We start from the raw sequence: 10,240 nt of genomic DNA, 5'->3' as shown, positions 1-10,240 counted from the left end.
TCTCACTGTCCTTCACTCTGATCATTACTTTCTTGATGAATCTCTTCTCTTTCTCTGCCTCAATTTATCCCAGTATTCTCCCATTCCTATTCTGTCTAGCATGCTTCTCACTTTCGTCAGCCAATAATCATCATCTAGATGTTTCATCTGGTGTTGGTATGCCAGATTCAATATTTCCCTCCCATCTCCCCTTCTTAACCAATATTTTGTCCGGCTCCGTGGCTAAATGGTTAGCGTGCTGGCCTTTGATTACAGGGGTGCTGGGTTTGACTCCCGGCAGGGTCAGGAATTTTAAGCATGATTGGTTCATTTCTCTGGCACGGGGGCTGGGTGCATGCATCATCTTTATCATCATTTCATTCTCATCAAGACACGCAGGTCGCCTACGGACGTCAAATCAAAAGACCTGCATCTGGCGTTGAAAGCCATATGCCATTTCATTTCAACCAATATTTTACTACTTTCCTAGTTATATCTGCTTGGATGCTGATATCCGCGCATAGTCTTCTAGCTCCACTATTTGCTGTACATTCTGGTAGACCCATTATTGTTTTGCATTACATTACATTACATTCTTTATTAACAACCCTAGTATATACACTATCGGTATACAGTAATAAAGAAAAAATTGACCACTACTTAACCCACTAAGTCTAGAACTAACTACTACTAATCTACTAAACAGCATCTCACACATGAGCGGATAGCCAGCTCCACGTGTAAGACACTACCACTACAACTCAATAAACTAACAAATTAACTACATACTATCTATTCTAAACTGACTGGTTGTGGCATCACCCCTGATGAGGAACAGTCCATCCTTCCCATGACGCCCCAACCAGCCCCCCAGATACCCCTACTGCTGTCAACTCATACTCCTCATCAAACCTTATGTAACAGGCCGCATGTGAGCAGAAACCAGATCAACACACGGCCTGCCACACTATCTTCTCCAGCCAAGATGGCAACCATCTTGGCTCACATACTATCGCACTGACAGCATGTTTCCTCTCACCTACTCTCACTCCCCATGCAGACATCTTAGTCATCACTCTTTGGGATAGGTCAGACCTAACCCTCCCTATCGCCACTGACGTCATACACTCCATCAACTCACATGAAGCATCTCGCCTTGGACAGATTGCTAGTCCCTATAGCAAGATGCTAACTCTACAATTGACAAATACACTCCATCAACTCACAAGAAGCATCTCGCCTTGGGTGGACAGCCAGTCCCTATAGCAAGATGCTAACTCTACACTTAACAAAAACTAACCACACATCCAGGCTCCTGCTTTTTTCTTACACACAGTCCATCCTTCAAATCTCATCCTCTGTTACTCCCTTCACTATAATCTGCATAAACTTCCACACACATACACAACAGTGCATCATTTTAATCTCTACTCTGTTCACTCTTTATTTTCATAGTTCTTCCCACACTACCTCCCTCTTTATTATTACACTATACCTTTATCCTATTTCTACTTATTCCCTATAATCTACACAAACTTACACAGTTTGTCATTCCAATCTCTACTCCATTCACTCTTTCTTTTCGTTGTTCTTCCCACACTGTCTCACTCTTCATTTTTTACACTATTGCCTTTATCATGAAAAATGAAAATCCACAGCCTGTTTCCAGTCAATCAACTGGGTTAGGAATGGAATGAATGAAGCCGCCATCTAGCGGCGATGATAGGAAATGTGCCGGCTGCCAAAGCCTGTCACACTGCCTTTATAATATTACTACCTATTACAGACTTTCGTTCTTGCATTTCACATCAGTTCTATATCTATTTATTTTAATTTTTTAGCCAACATAGGACTACTTAGTCACGTTATGGAGGTTTTTCTTCTTTTTGTTAGCCCAATACCATTTCATCCTTTCTGAACACAATTTTCTTTCTGCCTCTGGAATCATTCTTCCTATTCTCTGCTTGTGATTTTTGTCTGTAGTCTAGTGTGTTTATCTTTCAATATGTTGAGTGTATATGTTTTGTATTCTAAATCTTCTATTGCAATATGCAACACTCTCATGTCTCCTTTAAGTTATGTGATCCATCTAATATTATTCTTACCCTTACTCTTCCATAATTTTTCTATTATTTTTCTACTGATTCTATTTTCTGGTGACCGTATTAGATGCCCTAGAATTTCTTTTTCATTGTGCTAGTCACAGGTACTATTTCTTTATAAACTGTCTTATTGGAAGCTAGTCTCCAGACTCCGTTTACTTGATAATTTTTATGTAAACAGGTTCTCAGTATTCTCCTTTCTAACTTGAGTACTCTATCTATTGCAACTGTGTTTGTTGTTTTGAATAATGTTTCATATGCATATGTAATTTGTGGCTGGGTGACTGTTTTGTAGTGTTTCAATTTGGTTGCTATTGAGACACACTTTTTATTATATGTAATCTTGGTAACATGCTGTGCTGTAACCAGTTTATCTATTCTATTTTGCCAAGCTGGTTTCTCATTCAGGTTGTAGGTGATTATTTCACCTAAATATTTAAATTTTTCTACAATTTTTATTTCTCGGTCTCCCAGCTTAATTTTGTTTGCAAACGAAAGTTGAGTTAGCATAATTTCAGTTTTTTTCAAAAGGAATTATAAAACCAATATTTTGAGCTATTTCCTGTAAAGATTTTATTTGTTGTTTTGTTTCCTGAATATCGTTGGCCAGAAGAGCTAGATCATCAGCAAATCCTAGACAGTTCAAATGCATGTTATCCTTCTGGGTTCCAATTTTTATATTTTTCAAGTTGTTCTTGTTCCATTCCCTCATAACGTACTCTAATGCACAGTTAAAAAGAAGAGGTGACAATACATCACCCTGTCTTAAACCAGTTGTTACCAAGAATGGTTCAGAAAGTTTTTCTCTGAACTTAATTTTAGAAATTGTATTAGTTAGAGTAAGTTCAATCTTCATTAGCTTTGGGTGAAGTCCAAAATGTCTTAAAATTTTTAATAATGATGGTCTGTGGATGGAGTCGTAAGCTTTCTTGAAATCTATAAATGTTATTGAAAGGGGCTTGTTTTGTTTTCTTCAAAGTTATTATTTGTTCAGAGCAGCTTCTCCAACATCTGAAGCCTCCCTGGTATTCACCTAACTCTTGATCAAGTTGTACTTTAATCCGATTATACAGGGTGAAGCGAAATTTGTGCACTCAGGCATCGCAGCGCGACTCCTCGCGTGCCAGCAATCAAAAAATGTCTCTCACAAAAGTTCGTCCTGCGAGTATATCCGGCAGGAAAAGGACGTTGATAAGTGGCAATCTGGCAACAGTGTAACCACATGTAGAGAACTTACCTCTGTCAGCACATATCCGTCGTTCTGTACAGGTGGTGCAGTGGATAGAGTTTTGGGTTAGCAAGCAGGAGGTCGAGGGGTCGATCCTGGACTGAGGCGTGTGTTTTTTATTTCATAAATGTAGTCCAGGTGGTATGGTATCTGGCATTTTAACCACGAAGTTTTGTGAGAGACATTTTTTATTGGTGGCATGTGAGGAGTCGCGCTGCGACGCCCGATACGTGAATTTCACTTCACTCTGTATAGTATGTGTGTGTGTGTGTGTGTGTGTGTGTGTGTGTGTGTGTGTGTGTGTGTGTGTGTGTGTGCGCTCTCCTCTTAATACATATTCTTAACAATATATAATTCCTCACCTTTGTAAGTGCACTCCACTAGACTACACTGCACACATACAGACAATCCAACTTTCACATCTCATTCTCTTTTACTCACATCACTATATTCTATGTATACTTCCCCTACACACATACAAACAATTCATCATTCAGTCAACTCTCCTCTTAATACATATACCTTAACAATACATAATTTATCACCCTTGTCCTTCACATCTCATTCTCATCTACCCCGTCCCTATATTGAACATCGACTTCCCTACACACATACAACAATTCATCACGCATCCTCTCAGCCGTTATTCTGGGCTTTCGAGACTGGGCCGCCGTCTCACCATCAGATAGCTCCTCAATTCTAATCACGTAGGCTGAGTGGACCTCGAACCAGCCCTCAGGTAGAGAGAAAAATCCCTGACCTGGCCAGGAATTGAACCCGGGGCCTCTGGGCAACAGGCAGGCATGCTACCCCTACACCACAGCTTGCCTTATACTATTACTACTTATTACAAACTTTTGTTCTTACATTCCACCTAAGTTCTATAATCTTTCCTAAATGAAACAATTACCTATCTCTCTCTACTCTCACTCCCTTATCTCCTTCTTTTAATCTCTCAATTTCTTTATAAATCTTGTTCTAACCACGTTTAAAAATTTTGAAATATTTGCTCCTCTCTCCCACTCTCTATACAACCATGATGTCATCTTGTAATCTTTATCTAACTTCTCCTCTTCCTTTTTATTAAGCAATTTCCTTTTCACCTCAGCCAAGACTTTGCAGTGGTTGAATATATGTAAATCCAACCACCCCTCCCCACACAATACACACCTATTCTTATTTTATCTTCCTACCAACCCCCTATTTCTCGGTACACCTAACACCCACCAATACAAGCCTCTCTTTGCATTTCTCCCCTCAAAGTCTGTTTATGGGTTGGTTACTTCAGTCAATTTGTTTAACACTGAAAGAGAGTCTCTATTTATACAATCCATTATTAAACTCTCTATATCTAATATTCTCACCTTTATATTTTTCCATATACATTCTTTCCCCTTCCCCCCCCCCCCCCCTATAACACTCATATACTCCCCCAATCTAGTTTTGCAACCTTTTCATACACTTATTCACCCAATATCCTTCATTCTCCACATTTTTCTGAAATCTATAATTTCCTGTAATAATTCCCCTCCCTTCCCTTCCTCCAATCTTATTCAATACTTTACCACCCTCTTTACAATTTCAACCTCCATACACTCTTTGCAAACTAATCTACCTCCAGCATTTGCCGTGCAGTTTGGTAGAGCCATCATGTTCTTACTGAATTTTGCCACTACTTGGCTGTGTGCTAAGGGGTGCGCAGCTATGAGCTTGCATCCAGTAGATAGTGGGTTCGAACCCCACTGTCTGCAGCCCTGAAGATGGTTTTCCGTGGTTTCCCATTTTCACACCAGGCAAATGCTGGCTGTACTTTAATTGAGGCCATGGCCCCTTTCTTCCCACTCCTTGCCCTTTCCTACCCCATCATCACTATAAGACCTATCTGTGTCAGTGCAATGTAAAGCAACTAGCAAAAAAATTATATCCTATCCTCTTCCAAACCCAATACTTCCACCCCAAATAATACTTTACTCTTAACCAGTGATTGAAACACCAGTTCCTAGATTTTGTATTTTATATCTGGGAATGTATTTTATATCTTTACTGCTGCAAGTGATCCTCTTCCCCTTAATTTGGCCCTCTTACACTGTTCTTCCTATGACCACTTATTACTTATTATTACTCCTAAATATTCTTTTTATCTACTGGTTTAATTTTCTCATGATCTACCTTCCAATCTTTCCTTTTCCTACATACCATTATCTGTGTGTTTCACATGTTTACTCTAAGAGACCATCTTCTGGTATAATCTACTACCTCATCTAACCCTCTTTGGAAACCCCTTGCCACCAATGCTAGATCCAATAAATTATCTGCAAATAGCAACACCAGTACTTCCCTCTTCTCAATCCAAGGACATTGCCATCTCTCTCCTCCATGGCTCTCTAATATATTATTTATAAATAATATAAATAATATCAGGGATAGCTTACATCCTTGTTTCACACATATCTTCTACTCAATACAATTACTCAACCCCCTCCTTGCAATTTGATCATCACAAATACCTTCTCATACATTATTTCGATTGCCCCTGTCATTTTTTTTAATCAGACGCTGCAACGTATAATTTGAGTCCTGCAATCCTCACATATTTCGTAATCAGTGTGTCCAGTATCCACACATTATTGACCGCATTTCTTCTTTTCTTAAATCCATTCTGAAACTCTGATATCCTCCCATACTGCTCCGCCCAATTCTTTATCCTATTAGCCAAGATCCCTATATACACTTTTGACAAGGCATCTAGGAGTGTTATCCCTCTATAATTATTTGGATCACTTCTAACCCCTCTATTCTTAAAAATTGGGCATAATACCCTCTTTCTCCATTCACTTGGTTATTTAACAGTTTCAAACAGTCTATTAAAGAATTTTACCATCCCTCTCAACATTGCTTCGTTGGCTGCTACTTCCCTCCACACACTGTTAGTAATGCCATTTACACTCCCTGCTGCCTTGGGTCTTGCATTACTTAATATCATAATTACTTCCTGCCCTGTTATCTTCTCATCTAATATTGGATTTCCTACTTCTAATTCTCTTCCTATATATGTTTTCCCAATTTCTCTATACCAGTTGTCTTCTCCTCCTAAAAGCCTCTTAAAATATTCCACCCAATCTTCCTCCCTTATGGTTATCCCCTTCTCCATTGGTCTCACTCCCAGATCCTTTCTATTCTATTTTCCCTACAGCATCCATTTTTTCATTTTGCTTCAGCCTCCTTCCACCCTCTTTATTTTTTCATTTAATACCCCCTTGTATTATCTTAATTTACAATATTCCTCTCTCTTCCCTTGTTCCCCTACCTTCCTGTACCCCATTAGGGCTCTCATTACAGCCTCTCTTTTCCTACTATAGTCCTCATCAAACCAGCCAGTCTCTCTCTATTCTTCCTTCCACATCCCTTAACTTTCCTTCTCACACTCTGCACTGGGAATTCTATTAATTCTAACACCCTATCTATGTCATTTCCTTCCAAAACTTTTATGATTCTTGCCCTTAATATTTCTCCCCTCTCCCTGAGCTCAAACCTCAGTTTCTCTCTCGTTGTATCATTCCAAACATACTTCCACCCCTCAACCTTGAACTCCCCCTCTTCTTTTTCTCACTCTCCCTTCTCTTCCTCTACCTCACATCTTAATTTTATCTTTATTGGCATGTGTTCTGTCACCCCACACCCTAACACTTCAAAACTTATTACTCTCCTTAAAGCTCTCTCCGAACTTATTCCTATATCCACTATGCTCTCCCCATTCATTATTATGTATGTCAAGTCTCCATTATGATCTCCTTTCATCCACCCATTTAAATTATATAAATCTTCTAGTGCACATAACTCCAGCAACCTTTCCCCATAGCTATTTAAACTTTTATCTTTACTTCTTCTTTGGCACCCCCTAAATTCCGTATCATCTCTTCCATAATCCAGTACTCTATTACTAACCCTAGCATTCCAATTACCCATTCATATCATTCTGTCTTCTTCATACAACCCTTTAATCGTGTTTATTTCCCCAATCAGTTCCTCAAAAGAATATTTATTTGCATATAATGAATTTTTGGGATGGTTGTATAGGAGGGCCAAACAGATTGCCTCATGAGCCCCTCTTCCCATTTTTATTCTAAACCATACTACCCCATCTGCCTCACTATGTAGTATCTCCACTCTCTCGGCTACCTCTTTTCGTATTAAAACTAGTATTCCCCCTGGGTTCCTCCCCATCTTCCCTATTTATTTTTCTTATCACATTTACTACTCTATATCCGTCCCATTCAATTTCTACACTTTGCCCTAACCAAGACTCTGCTAGGACAATTATCTCAAAATTTTTTACTAATTCCATAATTTCTCTGTTTCCCAAATTTCCCATTATCCCCTCAATGTTCAGCATCCCTATCGACATATATAGTTATTTATTTTCTCCTCCCCCCCTCTCGGCTTATGTGTTTCTTCACTGCCTGCTTTGCTTCTCATAATTCTTGCTTGTGGGCCTTCCTCAGCCCTCTCATCTTCCTTGTCTGTTTTGTCCCCTCCCTCCTTCCTCTTCTTCGAGCCGGAACTCTTTCTACCCCCCACCCCCATAAATCTTTCAGACTTATCGATCTTCCCATATTCAATGCCTGTTTTCTCTCCACACTCCTATCTATATTCCCCTTCATCAGGGAAGCTGGATCACTTTCCTGACTAATTATGTCTTTTCCCTCTCCTTCACCTCCTGTTCACTCCATACTCATATCCACTACTGTCTCTCTTCTCATTTCATTTATACCTGTGCTGCTTTGACTCACCAAGGTGTCTGCATTCACCAACAGCTGAGTACTCTGTCTACATTTTCCCCTCTAGTGATGTCCTGTGCTTGGTCACTGCAACTTCCTTCTTCTCTTCCTGTTTCCAGTCTCAGCAGTTTCTCCGGGGTCCAAGTTCACGACCATTTCCTGCCTGCAGTAACCAAACACTTCCCTACTATCCTCACTCGTAGGCCCTGTGCTCTCGCCTTCCACATATGCCTCTTTAATATTTCCACCTGTTTCCTTTCAGCCTTATTAAACTCAAATATATGTTCGAGCCTTTCAAATTCCCTGCATTTCGTAATAATATGTCCGCCATCAGGCTTATTCCCATTGTTCCTTCTTACTCTATACAAATCATCAATGTCCACTTCAGAGAAGTTCATTTTCATCTTATTTGCAATTATATCTACCACTTTCAGTACCAACTCTACTTTCAATTTGCTTTTTATCCTCTGGTACTCCATACACAAAAACATTCTTCCTTGTTGACTCCTGCATCGCCAGCCTTGTTTCTTTCTTCATTTCTGCCAGTTCCTCTTCCAATGCAACCACTTTCTAGCTCAAACCTCCCATTTCCTCTTCTAAGTCTGCTTTCTTATTGTTCACACCACAAATTTCTTCTTTTATAAAAATTTTTAGGTCCTTCATCTCTCTTATTTGTGTAGAGCAGTGTTCCTGCAGCATTTCTTTAATCTCTTCTCCCTTACTTACTTCCTTCACCACTCTCTTTATTTCTTCAAATTCCTCCCACACAAATAGTCCAAAATTGGGTCCTGGGTTCTTCTCTGCTCCTCCCACCACTAATAGCAATGCTATCACCACCGCACACAACGTAATTTCGAGCAACCCCTTAGTGTTGCTTTTATCCCTCACTCCTTCCACTCCACCCTCCCTCCAGCACCACCTTGCTCCTTGCCAACATCCTATCCTTACTCTGTACTGCTGCACTGTTATTCCCATCACTCACTCCTTGTTTCCACTGACACATCTACACTGTACGCTGTTTCGATCACGAATGTTATTATTTTACAGAATTTATTACTTGTTACATCTAATTCTCTTTTGTCTACTTTGACTCCCCATATTTCTGCTCCATACAGTATTCTTGATATCACAAGTGCATTTAAAATCTTTTTGTGTAGCTTGTATTCAGTACTTTGTCATCTTACTCTCCAAAGATCTTGAGCTTGATAAAGTGGCCAAACCTTTCATTTTAGCATGTCTTATTTGTTCCTTCCACATCCCATTCTATGTTATTATAATTCATAAATATTCTAATTTATTAACAACATCTAATTCTACATTTTCTAACCACCAGTGCCTTTCATTTTTCTTTAATTTATTTCCTCTTTTGTAAGCCATTAGTTTTCTTTTCTTTATATTGATTTTCAAATTCCATCTTCTGCAATATTCAGCAGTTTTCTTAAGACTGTGTAGCATACTGACTGTTTAGTGAGAGCAGAAGGATGTTGTCTGCAGAAACTAGGCCAGCAATTTCTTTCTTGTTTAAGCAGCGATTTGTCCTATCCACCTTCCCTTGGCAGACCATTACATCATTAACAAAAGGTACAAAAAACAATATTGTGATAATTTTCATCCATGCTTAAGTCCAATATTAGAATGTATCCTTCCTACCATTAAATTTTCCTTTACTTTAATAGAGTATATCACTTCTGCATATGGTTCTTCTATGGCTTTAATCATTTTATTTGACATCTATATCCTAGCTAGTTTCACCTGCTCACCAAAACAAAAGCTTTTTGAAGGTCTATTGCTGCAATATATAAACTACCTCCTTTCCTCTTTAAATATTTATCTATTACTTTGTAATCATAATATATTATCTGTGGTTTTCATTTCTTTCCTAAATCCTGACTGTACACTGAGAGTATAGAGTAATCTTCTGCCCATTTCATAATTATTTTTGCCAAAAAATCCCAGTGTAGATCTTACTGAGTGTATCTACCAACTTTGTTTTGGGGGCTCTGATTTATCTTTGAAACAGAAACCACACTAGTGATGGGCAGAAATACTTTCCAGAATCGATTACTGTGCATCATAGAACATTTTAGAATCAAAGCTTGCATTCGAAATCAAGTTCTCGAATCTTACATAACTCAAGTAATTGAAATGTAATC

Source organism: Anabrus simplex, chromosome 1, assembly GCF_040414725.1.
Source record: "Anabrus simplex isolate iqAnaSimp1 chromosome 1, ASM4041472v1, whole genome shotgun sequence".
Taxonomy (NCBI): domain Eukaryota; kingdom Metazoa; phylum Arthropoda; class Insecta; order Orthoptera; family Tettigoniidae; genus Anabrus; species Anabrus simplex.
Note: the sequence above shows the minus strand (reverse complement) of the source record.